Genomic DNA, 24,507 nt, shown 5'->3' with positions numbered 1-24,507 from the left:
TCTGTGTAACAGTCCTGGAACTTGCTTCGTAGACCAGGCTGGCCTTAAGCTCACTGAGATCTGTCTGACTCCACCTACCAGCACTGGATTAAAAGTGTGTGCCTGCAGCACACTGAGCCTAGGCAGGTCCAAGCCCCTTCCCACTTTGGGGTGGCTTGGGAAAGAGGGCTGGGGGAGGTGGGAGGAGGAAGGAGGGGGGTCTGTAGATAGCATGTGGAGTGAGTAGAAAATTTCTTAATAAAGAAAAATGAAGAAAAAAATGTGTTCCTCCACCATCCAGCTTCTAGGCTTTTTAAAAATCCTTGTATTTTATATCCTAACTTTTCTTTGAATACCAAGTACTAAGCAGAAACATTTAAATTTTTGAAACAGTATTATCTTCTTTCAGATAGAATGAATCCTGCTCTTTATTAGAAAGAAGATCACTTTATCAATCATTGAACAAGATCACTTGAGAGTGTAGTAAAATCTGGGGAAATTGTGAATGCCTATCTCACTTTGACCGAACTCATCAGTTTAACTCTCAGATATCATCTGCTTGTATTGACTGCTGCCTCAACAACTTTTGGCAGGCCCCATGCTTCCTTATTCACCACTTGTTGACCAAGAGACACATGATAACTCTGTTGGTTTTCAAAATTCAACTGAGTTTCTAAGAATCTTTCACCAAATACTTTGGGATTTCAATGAATGTTGAAAAGGTGAATAATGATGTTAGTCTCTCAAATTCTGTATACCTGTGGGTCCATGGCTCTCAGTACTTTTTTTTCAGGGTACCCAATTTTTTTGTTGTTGTTGTTTGTTTCTCTGCATCCTGACAATTGCCCTCTGCCTGTCTTGTCCACATTTGACTCAATGTAATTCTCTCTTGTGGTGAACTGTAACAGAATGTTGGCTTCTACATTCCAGAATCTTGGATTCTTGAGGTCGTTTTCCCTCAATAACTCAAATCATTTCTGCAAGAGCTTAATTTCTATGCTGTGTAGTTAAGCAAATAGCTATATATTAGTAGGCAATTCTAATTCTGTTACTCAATATTAATTTGCTATTATACTTTCATTCACATGGTAGCATATGTTTCCATTTCTAAGTTCAAATATCAATAAAAAACAACTTCAAACTAAAAACACATTTTATCAGTCCTACCATTTTTGAGCAAGTGGGATTTTCTTTTAATGTCAGTAATAGATAGTATTTGGATTGTTCTGGTAACCCAGAGCAACCAATCAGCTGGATTCTTTACAATAGTGCAGAACAGACCTGTATATTAAATTCTTTAATTTTTCTATTTCTGGACAGATGAAATCTAGTTGAATTCGAAATCTCATTGGTAACAGACACAAGAGTGAAATATTTCATATATTTTGTGCATAATAATCAAGACCAGGAGTGTCATAGTACTCTGAAGAGAATCCCTTGTTCCCTGGTGGCTTTTGGTTAGTGGAGCAAGTGACAAATTTATAGCTTTGTACCAACAATACACAATTATTCAGGGTTAAGATCTTAGGAAAATTCCAAGATCAATTTTTTGACCTTTACAGGACTTCTTTTTTTAATATGGATATTTGTGTTTTAATTTTACATATCGGCCATAGGTTCCCCCTGTCCTCCCCCCTCCTGCCCTGCCTTCCCCCCATCCCATCCTCTCCATTCCATCTCCTCCATGTCAAAGACTCCCCTGGGGATTTAGCTCAACCTGGTAGATTCAGTACAGGCAGGTCCAGACCCCTCCTTCCAGGCTGAGCAAAGTGTCCCCACACAAGCCCCATGTTCCAAACAGCCAGCTCATGCACTAAGGACAGGTCTGGGTCCCACTGCCTGGATGCCTCCCAAAAAGTTCAAGCAATTCAGTTGTCTCACTTATCCAGAGGGCCTGATCTAGTTGGGGGCTCCACAGCTTTTGAGTCATAATTCATGTGTTTCCATTAGTTTGGCTATTTGTCCCTGTGCTTTTTCTAATCTTGGTCTCAACAGTTCTCACTCATACAATCCCTTCTCTTTCTCGCTAATTGGACTCCTGGAGCTCCACCTGGGGCCTGGCCGAGGATCTCTGCATCCACCTCCATCAGTTATTGGATTAGAGTTCTAGCATGACAATTAGGGTGTTTGGCCATCTGACACCAGACTAGGTCAGTTCGGGCTTTCTCTTGTCCATTGCCAGTAGTCTCCAGTGGAGGTATCATTGTGGATTTCTGGGGACCTCTCTAGCATTTTGCTTCTTCCTGGTCTCATGTGGTCTTCATTTATCATGGTCTGTTATTCCTTGTTCTCCCATTCTGTTCTTGATCCAGCTGGGATCTCCTGCTCCCCTAAGCTCTCTTTCCCTCAAGCCTTGCCCTTCATTACCCCCACTCATGTTCAGGTCATTCATGTAGTTCTCATACATTTCTCTGTCATTGGATGATCCCTGTGTCTTTCTTAGGGTCCTGTTTTCTAAGTAGCCTCCCTGGAATGTGAGTAGCAGTCTAATCATCTTTGTTTTACATCTAGTATCCTACTATGAGTGAGTACATACCATTTTTATCTTTTTGAGTCTGTGTTACCTCACTCAGGATGATTTTTTTTCTAGATCCATCAATTTGCCTGCAAACCTCTTGATCTCATTGTTTTTCTCTGCTGAGTAGTACTCCATTGTGTATATGTACCATATTTTCTTTATCCATTCTTCAGTTGAAGGGCATCTAGGTTGTTCCAAGGTTCTGGCTATTACAAACAATGCTGATATGAACATAGCTGAGCAAATGTCCTTGTGGTATGATTGAGCATTCCTTGGGTATATGCCCAAGAGTGCTACAGCTGGGTCTTGGGGGAGATGGATTCCCAGTTTTCTAAAGAAGCGCCATATTGATTTCCAAAGTGGCTGTGCAAGCTTGCATTCCCACCAGCAGTGGAGGAGAGTTCCTCTTGGTCCACATCCTCTCCAGCATAAGCTGTCTTCAGTGTTTTGCAGTGATGTTTAGTAAAGTAAGACTGAGGAAGTGGTCCTCGGCCTTCCTAATCCTGTGACCCTTTATTACAGTTCTTCATGTTGTGATGATCCCCAGTCATAAAATTATTTTTGTTGCTACTTCGTAACTGTAATTCTGCTACTGTTATGAATCTTAATGTAAATATCTTATATGCAAGATATTTGATATGTGACCCATAAGGGGTTGGGACTTCAGGTTGAAAACTGGTGCTCTAGAGTTTGGTTGTACTGGAAGGATAAGCCAATGAATTTCACACAATAGCCAAAGTTCAAAAATGCTGAGTCAACAGTAGTATACCTTTGCATAGAAAGAAATCACACAAAAAAATGGCGACAATAATAAATGCATCATAAGTACTCTAGGTATTGGCAAAGCCTTGATCATGTATTGAGATAAACCTCAAAGCCAAGATCTGCTCTAGAGGAGGTAACAGGCCTCATGTCCAAGAGTATAAGGGAAAAGAGGAGTTTTTCATTCAGTCATCCTGATCATATTTTGGTTTTCCAATGTCCATGCCTAACATACATCTCACAAAATAGTAAGTAAGAAGGTGAGTTAGCTGGAAAATCAACATGAGATACAGAGGATGCAGGACAAAGGAAATTGTTTACATGAAATTTCACAGGAAAAATGTATATTATGTAAAATAGTTTTTCCAACTCAGCAAATACCCATAATAAATATTGTTTTGCAGTGGAGGAAATAGGCATGGAGTGTATAACACTAAATAACAGATTTCTTGATGGTGAGACTCCCTGTACTCTTTAGGAGGAGTGTATGGATTTGTGTTCTTAAATGACCCAGCAGGCATTTATTTGCAGAATGCAGTGTGTAGAATGTCAGGGACCAGTTCTCAGATGCTAAACTCACATATATATGTTATTTTCATAAACATTTGCTTTTAAATTTTTTAATGATATTTAACTTTGATAGTTTCTTGTTCGTGTTTACCTCCTCCAGATATAACTTTCTAAAAACAGAAACATAACGGACTATTTTAGAATAAAATCAAATGAAAACTGAACCTGTGGTTTACAAAAGGATGTCCATGGAGAACAGGGTCAATCACAAGAAAGATGTAAAACTTGCTTGCTCACATGTTAGCCACTAAAACATGCATGAGTTACAAGTGACTTCTTGGAAAAAGTGACTCTAATCCAAACTGAAGCTTAACTCACTATCCAAATAAACATGAAAAAGCTGTCAACTATGGCTACAAGTCCCAAAGATCCTATTGTCTGCATTAAAAATGAATGAAATGAGAGAACGGGAAAACCCATCTGCAATTTAGATTTATCAATTTTTTGTTATCTTCATGCATTTTAGGATAAAGGAGCTGGCAACTTGCAGAAAATCCTACAGGAAGATGGCTTATGGCTCCAATTTAGTATTTTAGAATAATCCACATTTTGTACTAGATACCCATTAAAATTCATCATTACATAATAGTCATTTTACTTCAGGCTGAAGCTCATGTTTACCTAAGCTATAAAATAAAACATAATAAAGCAGTTAGATAATATACTATGGATAAGAAAAGAAGTAGAAAGAAAAGCCCATGATCATTAGTTACATAGGCTTGATCATGCTACTGCTGAGTTTCAATATTTTTCCTTGAAATTTTGTTAAGACTTTCATCTTCTAAAGTGGCTGGAAGACAACATTTAGTTTATAATAAAGCAAAGCTCAGCCAGAACCCCTGGGCTTGACACTCAAATGTTTCCTAGAAAATTCTTCTGTTATAAAATAAGTATCTTAAACATTTTAGTTTTGTGAAATAATAATATAATCTTCAAAAGAGAGACTTTCCTATATGCGTGACAGTATTTAACTGTATGTCTAAATGAAACATAAAAATCAAACCTGTGAGTCATAACAGGTAAGAGTTAACTTTATACATAAAATTAACAATTCATGAATCAAGAGAAAGAGAGACCAAGACAGAGAGAGAGAGAGCCAGCACTTACATAGTGTTATGGTCGCTACTAAAACCTGGATTGCATTCAGTTTGGATATCAAGACTGTAACTTAAGCAATTATCTTGGATACAAAAAGAAGCGCCTATAATACTGGAAAGATCTTGCTTCAGACCTTTGAGCCTTTGCAAACTCTACCACCACATACACACAGATGACAAACATGTAACATGTATCCATTACACTAAGTCAAGAAAGAGACAACTGGATGAAATACATATGCAAACATAGCTTAATGCAAGGCTAAAATTAAGCTGTATTGCTGGGCAGCTATGGTGTGTATTGACAGATTATGAATATACCCATGGTTATTGCTTATGATAGAATTACACCTTTCTCTTTCCTATTGCTAGTAAAAAGTTAAATACTACAATGACTATTCTTTCAAGCACAGAAAGAAAATATAAAGCGCTACAATGAAAACCAGGAATATTTTGTTCCAATAATTTACACACCCAAGTCTGTAATATTTGTCTCCAATTAGACCAAATCACTCCATCAGAATACTTTGACAACTTATAAAAATGTTTCAGAAAAGCAGCAAGGTGCAAAAATAACACACAAAATCAGTAGCCTTCCTATGTACAAATGGACTGAGAAAGAAATCAAGGAAATTGTAACCATTTGAGTACCCTCAAAGGAAAATCTTCTGATAACTCTAATCAAGCAAGTGAAAGGCTTGTATACTAACATTTTAAAACACTGAAGAAACTGAAGGAGATACTAGAAAGTGAAAAGATGTCCCATGCCCATGGATCAGTAGGATTAATATTGCACAAATGATAAATCTACCAAAAGCAATCAATAGATTCAACACAATCCACATTTAAATCCAACACAATTCTTCATAGAAATAGAAACACAATTTAAACTTCATATAGAATCCAAAAAATTTCCACAATAGGTAAATAAATCTGAATAATAAGAGAACTATTGGGGATGTCACCCTCCCAAGTTGTACTACAGAACTATGGTAATAAAAAGAGCATGGCATTGGTATACTAATAGTCACATGGATTAACTGAATCAAATTGAAGTCCCAGACGTAAGTTCATGTACCTATGGAAACCAGATTTTCTTTTTCTTTTTCTTTTTTTTAACCAAAAAATCCACACTGGAGAAAACATAGCATCTCCATCAAATGGGGCTGAACAAACTACATAGCTGTGAATAAAGGATGGAAATAGATCCATGTTTATCCATCCGTCTAAACAAAACTCAACTTCAAATGAACCAAGGAGCTAAACATAAATACAGGTACTCTGAACATGATATAAAACAAGTGGGAAGTGGGCTTGAACTCTAGTAGGGTACTGATAAATACAGACACTATAACAAAAAATCAGTAAATTGGACCTCATAAATCTGAAAAGCTTTTGTATGTCAAAGGACATAATCATTCAAGCAAAGCATAAGCCTACCCAATGGGGAAAAGATCTTTGCAAATTATACATCTGACAGAGGGTTAACATTTAAAATATAAAAAGTACAAAAAAGCCCTGAGTGCCAAGAAAGCAAATAATCCAATTGAAAAATAAGATACAGAACTGAACAGAGAGTTCTCAAAAGAGGAAACACAAATGGATGAGAAATAGCTAGAGAAATATTCAACATCCTTAGTCATCAGGAAACATGTAAACTAAAGCTACTTTGAGATTTTATCTTATCCCTGTCATGATTGACGAGATCACTAAAAAAAAAGATAACTCACGCTGGGGAGGATTTGGAGTAAGGTGAACACTCACCCTTTGCTGGTGTGACTGGAAACTGGTACAGCCACTAAAGAAATCAGTGTGGTGATTCCTCTGGAAGCTGTATAGAGATCCACCTCAAGATTGAGCTATATCACTCTTGGACACATCCCCGAAAGACTCTGCATTCTACTACAGAAACACTTGCTCATCCATGTCCACTGCTCCTCTATTCTTCATAGACAGAAATTGGAAACAACCAAGATGTCCACCAACTGATGAGAGAATAATGGAACTCTATTATATTTATACAATGGAAAATTATTCATCTCTTAAGAAAAACAAAATTATGACATACACTGATAAATGAATGGGGCTAGAAAATCTCCTCCTGAGAGAGATGAGGTGGTTTGAATAGGTAAGGCTTCCATAAACTCATTTGTTTGAATGCTTGGCCCATAAGGAGTGGCACCATTAGAGGTGTGGTCTTGTTGGAGTAGCTATGGCCTTGTTGGAATAAGTGTGTCACTGTGGAAGCAGGCTTTGAGGTTTCATATATGCTCAAACCAGACCTAGAGTGAAAGCCTCTCCCTATTACTTGTAGTAAGAGTTGCTGTGGCCATGGTGTCTCTTCATAGCAATAGAAACCCTGACTAAGACAAGAAGCAGTTCAGATCCATAGGATTAATATCATGTTAGGCTTTATTTAGTTTTTTTTCTATTTTAAATTTATTTGATTTTACATACCAACCACAATTCTCCCTTCCTACCCTATACCTTTTCTTCACCTCCACTCCCCATCCAGTCCTCAGAGAGGGTAAGGTTCTCCTAGAAAGTCAAAACAGCCTGGCAAATCAAGTTGAGGAAGGACCAAGCGCTTTCCTCCTGCATCAAGGCTGAGCAAGGTATCCCACCACAGGGAATGGGCTCCAAAAGCCAGTTCATGCACCAGGGATAAATTCTAGTCCCACTGCCAGGGGCTCCCACAAACAGACCAAGCCACACAACTGTTATTTGCATTAAGAGGGCCTAGTTGAGTCCCATGCAGGCTCTACAACTGTCAGTCCAGAGTCCATGAGCTCCTACTAGGAGCTGTCTCTGTGGGTTTCCCCATCATTATCTTGACCTCCCCCCCCCCACCACTTTGCTGATATAATACCTCCTACTCCTCTTCCACTGGACTTCAGGAGCTTAGCCCAGTACTTGGCTGTAGATCTCTGTATCTGCTTTATCAGTTACTGGTTGAAGGTTCTATGGTGACAATTAAGGTAGTCACCAATCTGATTACAGGAGAAGGCCAGTTCAAGCGCCCTCTCCACTATTGTTAGAAGTCTTAGTTAGGGTCATCCTTGTGGATTCCTGGGAATTTTTGTAGTACCAGGTTTCTCCTAACCCCATAATGGCTCCCACCAACTCAAACTTCCAGTTCCCTCATGTTCTCATCCTCCATACCCCTTGCTCTTCCCTTCCCACTCCTAGGAGATCTTATCTGTATCCAGGAGATCTTACCTATATCCTGTAGTTGGAAACTTAAAAGGTCTTATTAATGAAACCAAACCCGAGGCCAGTTATTGGGGTGATTGCTGGAAGATCAGAGAAGCAGAACAAGCCACAGTTTTCTCACCTCACCAGTTCCTCAGCTGGTCTTGTTTCCTCAGACTGCAAGTTTCTGAATCCTCATCCCAATGGCTCTCAGCTGAACTGTGCTCAAAAGCCTGAATGCTTAACCAGCCCAATGCTTTACTCACTACATGCTTTTTTCTCCCCTAATTCCTGTTCCTCACGCCTTATGTACTTTTCCCTTTCTGCCCCCACTCCCTGGGATTAAAGGTTGTGTTTCTGGGATTAAAGGCGTGGGTCACCATGCTTAGCTGTTTCTAAAGTGGCCTTGAACTCAGAGATCCAGCTAGCTCTGTCTCCTAAGTGCTGGGATTAAAGGTGTGTACCACCACCGCCCAACTTCTGTTATGGCTTACTCTTCCCATTTTCTAGCCACCGTTTCTGGTTCTGTTCTAGTGGCTGTCTGTTCTCTGACCCCAGATATGTTTATTTCAGGGAACACACAATATTTCAGGAACACAATACCCACCACAATATCCCCTTCCCAAGCCAATCCATGTGTGTCCCTGTTGGGTCCTCCTTGTTACCTAGCTTCACTGGGAAGATACCATCTTACACCTGTCAGAATAGCCAAGATCAAAAACATTGATGACAGCTTATGTTGGAGAGAATGTGGAGTAAGGGGAACACTCCTCCATGCTGGTAGGAGTGCAAACTTGTACAGTCACTTTGGAAATCAGAATGGTGGTTTTTCAGAAAGCTGGGAATCAATCTACTTCAATCTTGGGCATATATACCCAAAGGATGCTCAATCACACCACAAGGACACTTACTCAGCTATGTTCATAACAGCATTATTTTTAATAGCCAGATCCTGGAAACAGCCTAGATGCCCCTCAAATGAAGAATGGATAAAGAAAACATGGTACATTTACCCAGTGGAGTATTACTCAGTAGTAAAAATCAATGACCTCATGAAACTTGCAGATAAATGAATGGAACTAGAAAAAATAATTCCAAACCCAGAAAGACAAACACAGTATATGTTAAAATATATTCAAATTATTCAAATTCAAGATATATTCTATAATCTGACTAGTCATAGAAGTTAGGTACACAGTAAGGGACTAGAAAAGAGATGAGAATTCTTCAGAAAGGGAAAATAGAATATAGTGTTATAGAGAGACAGAGGGAAAACTAGAATTAGAAGATTAAATGGGGCTGTATAGGGAAGATCAGGATAAAAGAAGAAATGTGGGGAGGAACCATTAACAAAGACTGGCCAATTAAAAAATCATATGGAAATCTACTAGCATAGGACCATCCTAAAATATATATTAATATATAAGAAGAATCACTAAATTGTGGGGGAGACAACACCTCAATTGCATGCCACCAAGTAAAGCCTCCAATGCCAGGAATGGGTTACATCTTGTTAAGCTTTTCCTCTCAGTGGCCCGATGGAAACCCTCAAAAACACAGGTTGTTACCAAGGCTACTGATTGCTCTCCACAGCCTGTTAGTAAGGCCCTAATGCTGAAGACAACACTTCCTGACTTGTGATTTTGTACTTCTCATTTTCATTTTCACTATTGTTGTTTTGTCTGTTTTTATTTTGGGGGTAGCTTTTGTTTGCTTTGATGGGTCTATTTGAAAGAGTGAGAAATAGAACATAACTCTAAAGGGTAGAGAGATGAGAAGGGTTTGGAGAGGAATTGGGGAAGGGAAAAGGTGATCAAAATATATTATAAACATTATTTTCAATCAAATACAGAAATTTCTCTCTCCCGGGGCAACTTAATGTCAATACCATTCATAATACTACAATAAAACACCAAGACAGATCTATACTCTTGATGATAGGTTGCTCATCAATGGGATCATTATAAGGCAATAAGAAGAAATGATCTCCAGAGAAGCAAAGGACAACAAATCTATACTTTATAAATAAAATATGTGATCATATTTCTATTACACTTTGATGAGCACCAAGAAAGAGGTCTACAGAAAGTTATTCATTTGCTATGAAAGCTGTGGAATACACAACAAAAGTATCAGTCACCATGTTATAAGCCCATTGCAAAAATTAAAGGATAATGAAGATATAGCACCCTGGTTAATTCAACTGAAGTATAGATAATGTCCAAACAAAACAGTTACTTTGTCAAAAACTATTATTGTTGCTAGTCAAGCATCTACTCACAGAAATGAGGTACTTTGGAGCTATAAATATACTGTGACCATTCAAAATAGAATGAAAGAATGTGAAGTATGAGGAGCAGTTACAGAGCTTTGGGTTTGGGGAACAATGGGAATATGTTGAGAAGAAGTCCCAGTGAGGAGTCTCAGCCAAAGAGTCTGAGGTGAGTATAATCTCCCAGTGGACATCTGAAAATGTATGCTTATCAAAAAACTGGAGATAGAGATGCAGCTTTGATACAGTAAGAAAAGCCAGTGTCACTGCTAGATGATTTCCTACAATATACAGGAAACAAAGCAAAGCAAAGCAAAACAAAACCAACAAAACAAACAATGTTTTACCCATAGAACTATCTATGGTGGAGAATCAACTTCATCTCTAACAGAAAGTAGGTTTGAAAATATTACATGTACTTTTTGGTATCTAGAAAGCTTAGGAGGTATTTCTTTTTCTATTCATTTTGTGTTGTGCTCTGCCACAGCTTCAATACAAAATTTTGACAGCAATGAACAATCCCTCCCCCACAAAATTTGCTTTCTGATGATTAAAGCAAATGCAATTAGGACCAAGGACAGCCAGAGCTCTGTCAGAAGTTTAACTCAAGCCAGTGTTAGTTGCAAAGGAAGACAAATGCCTTCTAACAGTGCATTTGTGATGTGGATTATGTTCATTGTTAGTAATAAAGCTGATTGGTGATAGCTGGGCAGGAAGGGATTGAGCTCAAGAGCCAGACTAGGCAAATTCTGGGAAGAGAAAAGGTGGAGTTGGGGGAGATGCCAGACTGCCACCAAAAAAGCAATACATATAAAAGTGAGGAAAAATCCACCAACCTTGTAGCAAAGCATAGATTAAAAATATGGGTTAATTTAAATGTAAGAGTTAGCTAATAATAATAAGTCTGAGCCATTGGCCAAACGTTTATAATTAATATAAGCCTCTGAGTGATTATTTGAAAATGGCTGCAGGGTGGGGTAGGTTTACACATTTGTGCCTATATTTTCCATCAGAATGAAAACTTCCTGTGGGTAGAGAATCTATATGCATGGTTCATTGCTTTATGACTAGCATCTAGAATAATACGTGACACTCCATAACCACCCACTAAGTACATGGTAAATTTTAATGAAAGATTGGCAGTCAGTATCAAGATAGCAGAATTCTGGATGACTTGACTTGAAAAGGAGGAGTAATAAATAACACATAAGGAATGGGGTCAATGGAGCCCCAGTTGCCAATGTCTAAACCTCCCAGAAAATAAGGTAAAAAGGCTAAAGTTTAAACTGTAGAACAAGACATAGATATTTCACTATATGAATTTAAAGTAAACTGCATATTTGTTTATAGGGAAATTATTCCTATAGTCAAACAAATTAATCTATCCTTCTATGATGCAATCAATTTTAGTGTAGTAAACAGCACATTAAATATATTTTCTTAGCAATTTTCACTGAATCATATATTATTAACAATACCACATATAACCTTAAATGAGCTGCATTTGTTGTTTCACATTTAGACTTTGATTTCTTTGCTTTCAATTCATTTAATTACTATTGACCTTTCTTTCCCTATGTTTTGCTTTTCATTATCTAGACATAAAAATACATATTTTTTCTTCTTTACAACCAGCATCATGACTGAGTTAAATGGATTTTTTTTTTTTTTTTTTTGCTGTGTTTTCAAAGAACATTAAATTTTTATCCTTTTTCTAAGAGGCATTAATGAGCAATTCAAGCTGCTGTACCGGTCGTAACACTGCCATCAGATTTAGTCACAGAACTGATTTAATTTCAGAAGTTAAAAGTTGGTATTTTAGAAGTCCCATTGCTAGGTGTAAGTACTAAATATACCCCACCATTAAAAACACTTTTGAAATCATTAATTGATCCACTTTATAGAATAGACTTTTCAGGGTTTTTGTTTTGTTTTGTTTTTGTTTTATGTTTCTTTTTTTTTTTTTTAAATAACACTGGGACAAGAAACCTCATACCATTTAAAGCCAGCAGCTAACCTGCTTGGCAAGCATGCAAAGAAAGGAGTTATGTGTAGACTTGTCATGGCAGTATCTGAATGAACTTTGATATGAGGACTGTTTTCAAGTCGCATATTCTTTTTCAAGTCATGATCTGTAATCAGAGACATTTCAATGTGGGAAGTGGAAGCCTTTGAGTGAATGTGTAATTTTTGACACAGGCAAGGGCACCAAAGCCTCACAGACATATAGGAGTGCCAAAGATACCTACTGATGAGGCACAGGAGGAATATAAAGCCTTTTTGTGGTCCCATCATGAATGCTGACAGCATATGTAAAAACTATAAAGTACATCTTCCTCCCCCATGATGACTACACACAGCTCCCCTACAGAAACCTCCTACCAAGATTAGCTAAGTCTGCCTCCTTTTAAAGTTGTATACCATAAACCCACCTCCTCAATTCTGATGCATTCCAAGTTTCCAGGCTGTTCTAAAGCTGGTGCTCTCTAACACAACCAGTGCAGCCCACCTCATACCAGCTTTTCTGTGTGACTGAATGCCTATTATTCCTTTATTCCCTCAGTTGTCTCAGTCTCTGAAGCCTTGACAAGCACAACATGTAGTCATTTATATTTAAGCCATTCTATATTACAATTTGAATACTTATAGCCTTCAAAGTTTATAAAGTTACATTCTAATCCCCAATGTGATGATAATTGGCAGTGTAACCATTTGTAAGGCATAAATTCATGAAAAATAGAACCAATATAAATAGAGGTTGTAGTCTGAATGAAAATGTCTCCCATAGGCTCATGTGTTTGTATGTTTGGTCCCATGTTAGTGAAATGTTTGGGAAGGATTAGGTATGACTTTATTGGAGGAAGTGGGTCATTGTAGGTGGGTGAGTTTTGAGGTTTCAAAAGCCACTCCAGACCCAGTCTCTCTCTGCCTGCTATCTGCAGATCAGAATGCAAAGCTCTCAGCTACTTATCCAATGCCATACTTGCAGGCCACAATGCTTCCTGCCATGATGATCATAGACTAATCATTGGAAACTCTAAGCAAAGCCCCAAATGAAATGCATATTTTGAGTTGTCTTTGTTATGATTTCTCCTCATAACAATAGTAACCATGAAGAAGAGAGAAGTTGGTAGCAAGAACGGTGTTATTATTATGACCATGCCGTTGTTTGGAGGAATACTGAAGATTTGGGGAATTTGAACTAAAAAAGTGGTTGAAACCTTTAAGTGGTGCTTAATGGACCATTCTAGAGGAACATGGTAGACAGTAGTTCTGAATATGATTTGAACTATGGCAACAAAGAGGTTTCAGAAGGGAATAGTACTGAAGACCATTCTTGTCAAATTTTGACAAAAATGTGGTTGATTTTGCCATGGTCCTAAATATGCTGAAGGTTTAAATTGAAGAGTTTTGGAGCAATGTCACTGACAGAGGAGATTTCAAGAAAGCCTAGTATTGAGTCTGTCACATGGTTATTAGTGAAAACTCATGCAGGTCTGCAATCACACGGAACAAAAGGGTCAATAACAAATGTACAGTTTGAGGACAAAAAGAAAAACAAGAAATGTAATATTGGAACAAAGTCCTGAGCTAAAGCAGATGAGAAAGGCCTGGTACTGGATGGAAAAAACAGTGGTAACCCCAGGGCAAGACCACACCCAGCTAGTTTGTGGAAAGGAATTCAAGAAAAACATGAGTAGCAATGGAGAACATCAACAACCTAATGCTTATACAAATATAAATCAAGAAAGGGGCCCAGGTCTAGCCCCAAGGAGACACCAAAGTTGTCAGCATTGGCCACGTGGTTCAGGGTTTAGAAATAATGCAGTAAGGAAGTTATGGAATCTTTCTTTTTAGTTAAGGAAAGCCACTGAGGCCAGGTATGTGGCAGGGAAGTCCTTGACTGATGGCTGGGAAACGTCATTGTGTGAAGCTGTGAACTTGAAGTTTGGATTGTACTGGAGACCACAATATGTTAGTGATCCACAGCTGTGGGGGTATCTACCAAGGAGAGCTTAGACATGGTATGGCGTATGTCACAGTCAGTAAATCTGGAAAACAAAATCCATCTAATAAACCCTTTACCATCAAACATGGAGTTGCCAAATTTAGAATTTGTCCTGCTAGATTTCACCTTGCTTTGGTTGAGTATTTCCTCCTTATGTTCTCCCTCCTCCCATTTGGAATGGTAATGTAAATAAAGGGATAGGATTACTGATGAAAAAAAAAAAAGCGAAACAAATTCTGTCAATGAAAAATTAATTAAATCAAATAAAAAGCCTCAACAAGTGATAAGATCCCAGATAACAGAATACCATGGGATCAAGACAAAATAGAGAAATTAGAACATGATGTATAGGACAACGATAAAATAAAAACAATTCATGATTAGGATGCATGAAATTTGAGAAAACAATCAAATCTCTTAATTATGAGAATAGAAGGAGGAGAGAATTCCATGAAAAAAGGCATACAATGTTATTATAAATGTAATTATGGTAGAAAACACTTAAATATAAGAAAAAAGGAGGCCTATTTGTGTACAAGAGACACAAAAACTTTAGGCAGGAACAGAAATAAACTTCCAACTTCATATTATGGTTAAAAGGTGTCATGTTTAAATAGACAGAACAAAGATAGTGTATCAAAAGATAGAAAATAGAAAACAGGTAACATTTAAACCAAGCCCATCAGGATAATAGCTGCCTTTGTAGCAGAAACTCTAAAAGCCAGAAATGCTAAGAATGATGTAGTTGGAGTTCTAAAAGACCACAGCTTCCAACACAGATTGCTATAAAAAAATCTGTTGTGGAGCAAGAAAATTATTTCATCCTAAAATTGAATTAAGTGAATTTAAACCGGTTCTAGAGAAGATGGAGAATGATAAAATACAGAGAGGATACAGGGAGAAGATATATTCGAATAATAGTGTGGCAAACAAGGTTCAGGGAGGAAACAAAAACAAAACCAAATCAAGCAAACAAACAAACAAACAAAACAAACAAACAAAGACAACAGAAGATAATAATTAACACATACCTTAAATAGTAACTTTGAGCTTCAAAGGTTTCAGTTTCTCAATCATTTAGCCACAAATTATCAGGATCCATTTATTTGCTGACTCCAAGAAACACACCTCACTTCAAACATAGGCACTACCTTAGGGTGAAAGGATAGAAAATTATATTCTAAGAAAAGGAAACTTACAGAGATAGATGTTGCTACTCTAGTATGTCACAACCTAGACTCGCACCAAAACTAGTCAGTATATTAAAAAAAAATACCCAGTCCATTCACAAAAAGAGATCAATCCATCAAACTGGCATTACAATTATAAACATTTAGCCACCAAAATAGGTAAGTGTAATTTCATTTTTAAAATTCTACTAGATGTAAACTCAAGGATTAATTCTAACACAGTATTCATGGGGGGTTTCAATGCCATAGTCTTACACAACATGCGTGGAATCTAATCAAAAAGTTATTAAGGGAGCACTGGAATTAAAGGAATCATAGATAAAATGTATTTAGCCAACACCTGTAGCATATTCCATTCAAACACTGAAGAAAACATATTTTGTTCTCAGTGACCCATTCAACTTTATTTAAAGTAGATTGTATATTATGACACAAAGCTACTCTCAAGAAACAAAAGAAAATTGAACTAACTTCTTACATTCTATCAGATCATGATGGAAAAGTTAGAAGAGAAATTTCAAAACTATGCAAACTCATGGGGATTAAACAAAACACTATTTGTAACAGCTTATATTGAATGATTGCCAACCTGATAGGTTCTAGAATTATCTTTTAAACAAGCCTTTGGATATACCTATGAAGAATTATATAAATTAAATTATTGAGAAAGGGGATATGAACGTTTGGGTGATAGCATTCCATAAACTGGAGTATTTAACCAAATAAAAAGAATATAGCAAGCTAAGCATCACAAAGCCATAGTAAACAAATGAACAAACAAAACCATGTGATACTGGCAGAAAAGCAGATATCCATATCAGTGGAACACTACAATGAACTTTAATGCCTTTAATCCCAGAAACCCAACCTTTAATCCCAGGGAGTGGGGGAAGAAAGAGAAAGGTTTATAAGGCATGAGTACCAGGAACTAAGTAAGTAAAGCATGTAGTTAATTAAGCATTTAGTTAATTAAGCATTCGGCTGGGTTAGCTTTAATGCTTTGGAGCAGCACAATTCAGCTGAGAGCCATTGGGATGAGGACTCAGAAGTTTGCAGTCTGAGGAAACAAGACCAGCTGAGGGACTGGCGAGGTGAGGAAACTGTGGTTTGTTCTGCTTCTCTGATCTTACAGCATTCACCCCAATAACTGGCCTTGGATTTGATTTCATTAATAAGAACTTTTAAGATTCCTGCTACAGGACCTGATATTTTACAGGCCAAAAAAACAAACACCGGAGTAAAGACAGCATTTTCATTCAAAAAGTGGTGTTGGAAAATTTGATATCTTCATGTAAAGTATGAAAAAAGATCCATATCTCTCATCCTGCACAGGAATCAACTATTGATATAGATATAATAGGATGAAAGGATAAATTTTTGAATCTACTTTTAAAGAGTAACACTTGCTAAAAATGTTTTACAATGCTATAGATTTTTAGTTTATTGATACAAATTTAAAGTTAATTTTGTTATACTGTATGTATATTTCCACTCTTGTTTAAGGTACTGTTTTACACAACTCATTTAAAATTATAATGTACAGGCTACAATTACCCTGATTCCTAAACCAATCAAAGATGCAACAAAGAAAGAGAACTACAGACCAATCTCCCTCATGAACATTAATGCAAAAATAATCAATAAAATACTGGCAAACAGACTACAAGAACATATCAAAACAATTATCCACCATGATCAAATAGGCTTCATTCCAGGGATGCAAGGGTGGTTCAACATATGGAAGTCCATCAATGTAATACACCATATAAACAAACTCAAAGAAAAAAAAAAACACATGATCATCTCACTAGATGCAGAAAAGGCATTTGACAAAACCTTTGCCAACACCCCTTCATGATAAAGGTCTTGGAGCGATCAGGAATACAGGGAACATACCTAAACATAATAAAGACAATCTACAGCAAGCCAACAGCCAACATCAAATTAAATGGAGAGAAAACAAGGAATACCACTAAAATCAGGAAAAAGGCAAGGCTTTCGCCTCTCCCCATACTTATTCAATATAGTACTTGAAGTTCTAGCCAGAGCAGTAAAACAACATAAGTAGATTAAGGGGATACAAATTGTAAAAGAAGAAGTCAAGCTTTCCCTATTTGCAGATGACATGATAGTATACATGAGTGACCCCAAAAATTCAACCAAGGAACTGATACAGCTTATAAACACCTTCAGCAACACAGCAGGATACAAGATCAACTCAAAAAAAAAAAAAAATCAGTAGCCCTCCGATATACAATAGACAAACAGGCTGAGAAGAAAATCAGAGATACATCACCCTTTACAATAGCCACAAATGATATAAAATACCTTGTATTTACTCTAACTAAGCATGTGAAGGACCTATATGACAAGAACTTTAAGTCCCTGAAAAAGAAATTGAAGAAGATGTAAGAAAATGGAAAGGTCACCCATGCTCATGGATAGGCAGGATTAACATAGTAAAAATTGCAATCCTACCAAAAGCAATCTACAGATTCAATGCAATCCCCATCAAATTACCAACACAATTCTTCAAAGATCTGGATAGAATAATATTCAACTTCATATGGAAAAACAAAAAACCAACTATAGCCAAAAGAATCCTGTACAATAAAACAACCTCTGGAGGCATCACGACCCCCAACCTCAAGCTCTACTATAGAGCTACCATAATAAAAACAGCTTGGTACTGGCATAAAAACTGACATTTGGACCAATGGAATCAAATTGAAGACCCTGACATTAACCCACAAACCTATGAACATATAATTTTTGACAAAGAAGCCAAAAATGTACAATGGAAAAAAGAAAGCATCTTCAACAAATGGTGCTTGCATAGCTGGATGTCAATGTGTAGAAGGCTGCAAATAGATCCATATCTGTCACAGTGCTCAAAACTTAAGTCCAAGTGGATCAAAGATCTCAACATAAATCCAGTTACTCTGAACCTGATAGAAGAGAAAGTAGGAAGTAGTCTTGAATGCATTGGCACCAGAGTGCACTTTCTAAATATAACACCAGTAGCACAGACACTGAGAGAAACAATCAATCAATGGGACCTGTTGAAACTGAGAGGCTTTTGTAGAACAAAGGACATGGTCAACAAGACAAAGTGACAGCCTACAGAATGGGAAAAGGTCTTCACCAACCCCACATCTGACAGAGGGCTGATACCCAGAATTTATAAAGAACTCAAGAAATTAGACATCAAAATGCCCAACAGTCCAATTAAGAAATGGGCTATAGAACTAAACAGAGAATTCTCAATAGAGGAAGTTCAAGTGGCTGAAAGACATTAAAGGAATTGCTCAACATCCCTAATTATCTGGGAAATGCAAATCAAAACAACTCTGAGATACCACCTTACACCTGTCAGAATGGTTAAGATAAAAAACACAGAAGAGAGCTTATTCTGGAGAGGATGTGGACCAAGGGGAACTCTCCTCCACTGCTGGTGGAAATACAAGCTTGTACAGACACTTTGGAAATCAATATGGCGCTTCCTTAGAAAACTGGGAATCCATCTCCTCCAAGACCCAGCTGTAGCACTCTTGGGCATATACCCAAGGAATGCTCAATCATACCACAAGGGCATTTGCTCAGCTATGTTCATATCAGTATTGTTTGTAATAGCCAGAACCTGGAAACAACCTAGATGCCCTTCGACTGAAGAATGGATAGAGAAAATATGGTACATATACACAATGGAGTACTACTCAGCAGAGAAAAACAATGACATCATGAGGTTTGCATTCAAATGGATGGAGCTAGAAAAAATCATCCTGAGTGAGGTAACCCAAACTCAGAAGGATGAACATGGTATGTACTCACTCATAGGAGGATACTAGATGTAAAACAAAGATGACTAGACTGCTATACAACTCCAGGGAGGCTACCTAGAAAACGGGACCATAGGAAAGACCCAGGGATCACCCAATGACAGAGAAATGGATGAGATCTCCATGAACAACCTAGATGACAGTGGGAGTAATGAAGGGCAAGGTTCAAGGGAAAGAAAGCTTAGGGGAGCAGGAGATCCCAGCTGGATCAAGAACAGAAAGGGAGAACAAGGAATAACAGACCATAATAAATGAAGACCACATGAGAACAGGAATAGGCAGAGTGCTGGAGAGGTCCCCAGAAATCCACAATGATACAACCTCTGTAGACTGCTGACAATGGTCAAGAGAAAGCCTGATCTGACCTAGTGTGGTGATCAGATGGCCAAACACCCTAACGGTTGTGCTGGAACGCTCATCCAATAACTGATGGAGGTGGATTCAGAGATCCAAGGCCAGGCCCCAGGTGGAGTTCCAGGAGTCCAATTGTGGAGAAGGAGGAGGGGGACTTTAAGAGTGTGAATTGTTGAGACCAATATTGGAAAAGCACAGGGACAAACAGTCAAACAAATGGAAGCACATGAATTATGAACCCAACGGCTGTGGAGCCCCCAGCTGGAGTAGGCCCTCTGGATAAGTGAGACAATTGAATAGCTTGAACTGTTTGGGAGACACCCAGGCAGCGGAACCCGGACCTGTCCTTAGTGCATGAGCTGGCTGTTTGGAACCTTGTGTTTACACAGGGACACTTTGCTCAGCCTGGTAGGAGGGGACTGGACCTGCTTGTACCAAATCCACCAGGTTTAAATGAATCCCCAGGGGAGTCTTGGCCCTGGAGGAGATGGGAATGGAAGGGAGGGGCTGGGGGGAAGGTGGAGGCAGTGGCGGAAGTGGGGAGGACAGGGGAACCCATGGCTGATGTGTAAAATTAAAACATAAATATAATAAATTAAAAAAAAAGAAATACAGATTAAGCCGGGCGGTGGTGGCACACGCCTTTAATCCCAGCATTCGGGAGGCAGAAGCAGGTTTATCTCTTGAGTTCGAGACCAGCCTAGACTACAGAGTGAGTTCCAGGAAAGGCGCAAAGCTGCACAGAGAAACCCTGTCTCAAGAAAAAAAAAAGAAAGAAAGAAAAAAGAAATACAGATTAATAATTAGTCATCTATGATAAGCACACTGACAGTCATGTTAGTTAAGTTTTCTAGGTATATATACATATATTTCAATTAGGTAGGTAATCTTGAAACACTTCAAAGACCTACAGAATATGCCATTTAAAATGTCTTAAAATCTTAGGTGATCTGGACAGTGAGACACATCTTCTCCCAGCAGCACTGATTTACTTAAAAGAGAAAGATGGGTGTGAAAGACACTCCATATGGAGTTTATTTTCTTCTTGGCAAAAATAGCCATTTGGACAAGAAACTGCTCTTGTCTGGACTGCTGATAATATATTATATAAACTTGACATGCCGGACTCATGGGAAGGTGATCACTGAACTTTGCAAGATGAAATGGTCCTTCAGGTTCCTACTTTGCAGAGGAGATCTCAGATTATTCTATGGGACTCATATAGAAGTGACTTAAATCTCTAGACCCACAAGCTGAAGATGGATGCCACAACATTGCAGAGAAATTTTGGGTGATAGTCCAGGGAGCCAGCTGTCTCTGCCATTCTAGATTTTTGGAAGTTGCTTAGAGTGTGCTTCCTGTTTACTTAGGTAATATTATATCCTTCTGAGATCTTTGATGTAATTGAAGACTATATAGTTATGATTGTAATTTTCATCAGTTATGATAAAAGATAAATTAGATATGAAACTTGAGTCATAAATATAGGATAGATAGATGATTTTCTTTAATTTTGCCAAATACAAATTGACTACATACTGTAACTGTAATTCTTGCTTGATAACTCTTCCATTATATGTAAATTTACTATGCTAAAGTTAAAACCTTCCTTTTTGATTAGACAGAAAAGGAGAAATGCAGTGCGATAATGCTCTTGCACACTCACTTAATAATACACTGGCCAGTAGCCGGGCAGGAAGTGCAGGTGGGGTGAACAGATGAGGAGAACCTTTGAAAGAGGAAGGACTGAGTTAGGAATTGCCAGACAGTTGCAGAGGAAGCAAGATGACAAGGCAGAACTGAGAAATGATACCAAGCCACATAGCTAAGCACAAATAAGAATTATGGGTTGATTTAAGTTTAAGAGCTATTCAGTAAGAAGCTTGAGCTAATTGCCAAGCAGTTTTACTTAATATAAGCCTCTGTGTGCTTGCTTGGGAGACGTGAGTGCGAGAGATTTGTCCTGAATGCTGGCCAGCTGGGACACAGGAAAACTTCCGGCTACAAACTATAAATGGTCAAAGACCTTCATGTAAGCCTGAAGTTGCTGAAGAATAAAGAAGGGAAAACATTGTAAAGTCTAGGGAATATGTAAGGACATTCTAAATAGCACTCCAGTCACTTAGGAAATAAAACAACAATTAACAAATTGGACCCCATGTATTAAAAATCTCTGTACAGGAAAGGAGATAGTAAACTGAGTAAAGAGACAGCCTACCAAATGGGAAAAGGGTTTTACAAGCTATCTGAGAGAAGCTTAATATTCAGAATATAGAAAGAACTAAAAAATTAAGCAAGATAGCAGAATTTTGTTATAATTTTCTTCTCATAAGACTCACATGTCTTACAACCTCTCCAAATCACTATAGGAAATTCCATTCCTCTTATTGATCACAAAAAATAATATTGTTGTGCCATAGCTTAACAAAAAGAACCCTCCTTTTTTTCCCTAATCATATGGTGAATAGCCTGGGATCTGTCTTGACTTTCACTGGTGTTAAGCTCCATGTAATGAACTGTTCCTCAAATAGTTCTGGTTTTCAAACTTGCCCACAAAATTAACTGAAAACATTCTGACCATCTACCTGCCCTTGTTGTTTGTTTAGTTTTTTTTTTCCTGTTGTTTCACTCAGTTTCAGTTCTGCTGAACAAATACATAGCCTTCTGCTTTGACCTACATCTCCATGCTCTTTAATTCTATTCTGACTTCTATTCCTTAGAACAATTCTCCGTTTTTCTTAATTAATTCTCTTCCCATTCTTACTCATGTCTTTCTTTTTCAGCTACATTGTAGGGGTCATGTTCACACCCTCAAAACTCTTTAAAACTTCATGGAAATCGTTTGGTTCACTACTTTGAGGGAAAGCATATTTACAAACTTTTAAGTAATATTATAGAGAAAACTAATCTGTCAGCTATCTCAAAAAATTCAAATCAATTCTGTGAATTGCACATACATCTTCTACTTGATGTCTTTTCTTCAAACAACGTAATACCCTACATAAAATAGAATATTATATATTTTTTATTTTATTTTATTTATTTCTTTTTTTGGTTGGGATTCTTGTATTTAATTTTAACTCACAAGTCTGTGTATCATCATTTGACTAGACTGGACATGGAATGTGCTTAATTAAATCAATTAAATCGGAAGCATCGAAGGAGACAATACATATTTACTTAATTGGTTTTAGTAGATACTAGTCTTGAAATACATCATGGCCTACAAATCAGTTTATTTTTACATTGAACTTGGAAATACCTTCTAACTGGTAACTTTTAAGATTTTCTGGTTAAAGGCCTGGGGAAATGGCTCAACAATTAAGATAAAGCACTGCTCTTGCAGGGAACAGAAGCTCAGATCCCAGAACCCTCATCAGGCAGCTTATAACACCAAAAATTCCAGTAGAGGCTCTGATGTCCTCTTCTGGTTTCTGAGTGCACAACACACACACACACACACACACACACACACACACACACACACACACACACTTAAAAATAAAATGAAATATAAATGTAAAAAAATCTACTTTGGTGTAATGAAAATGTTTAATTCTTTTGGTAAGAGACAGCAGATCAAACACACAGTTAAAGACAGACCTATGCTGGGAACATTGGATCCTGCTCAACACATAATGGGACATCACTCTTGCTAGTAGTGTATTATGGTCCAGAGAAGTAATAACTTTCAAACACTGCAGTTATGAAGGTGAAGTGAATTCTACATTCTAAAATTTTCTGTGACAATGTGATAGAATTAACCTGTATTTCCAGAGAAAACAAAGAGCATTCTCAGAGTCAGGGAGCGGTCAAGGTCAGAGGCAAAAATCAGAAGCTGCAATAATAACAAAAGCCACCATGTACCCTTTGTCAGAGGGAAACAGATATCCAGCAAGGCCAACACACTTGGATCTAATCCCTGAGCATGAGCCTCCCATTTTTTGTTTATTCTCTCATTATATTTTTGTAGAAACCAAAATGTTGTTTTGAATTTCTTTTCTCAACATCTTTTCTCCTATGAACAACCCTGCTCCATCCTGCCTCCTAAGGCATTGCTTGTCAAATACTAATTAACATTTTAATTTATCACTAATGAATATGTTATAATTCATTTTCATTCTCTCAGAGTTATGGTACACAATCCTGTCAAACTAATGAAGGAACTGTTCATGTGTGATTTTTTTTTTTTTTGTTACAATTGAAAACATCATTCATTTTGTGTCTTCAGAATCTCTCCTGCTGAGTGGGTGGTGGTGCATACCTTTAATCCTAACACTTGGGAGGCAGTGCCTGGCAGATCTCTGTGAGTTCAAGGCCAGCCTGGTCTATAGAGCAAGATCTAGGCACCAAAACTACACAGAGAAACCCTGTCTCAAAAAAAAAAAAAAAAAAAAGAAAAGAAAAAGAAAAGAAAAGAAAAAAAGAATCTCTCCTCTCCTTCTCTCCTTCCTGTATAGTAAACTGGTTTTCAATTTTTTTCAAAGCAGGCAGTTTAAGTAGTAAAGCCCTTAGAGTTAAACTGTTTGGCTCAGATCCCACTTCTGCTACTTGTAATAGTTGGTGGATTTCTTTTAGTCTTTCTCCTTTGTAACACTCTGGACTCTCAAGCATAAAACAAATCACATTTTTCAAAATGCCTAAAATAGTGTATTAGTGGCCTATCATTTGTACACAGGAACTGCAGAGATCTTAGAAATTTGAAGTTTTCCTTGTACCTTAATA

Source organism: Onychomys torridus, chromosome 21, assembly GCF_903995425.1.
Source record: "Onychomys torridus chromosome 21, mOncTor1.1, whole genome shotgun sequence".
NCBI classification, from domain to species: Eukaryota; Metazoa; Chordata; class Mammalia; order Rodentia; family Cricetidae; genus Onychomys; species Onychomys torridus.
This window is presented reverse-complemented; position numbering follows the sequence as displayed.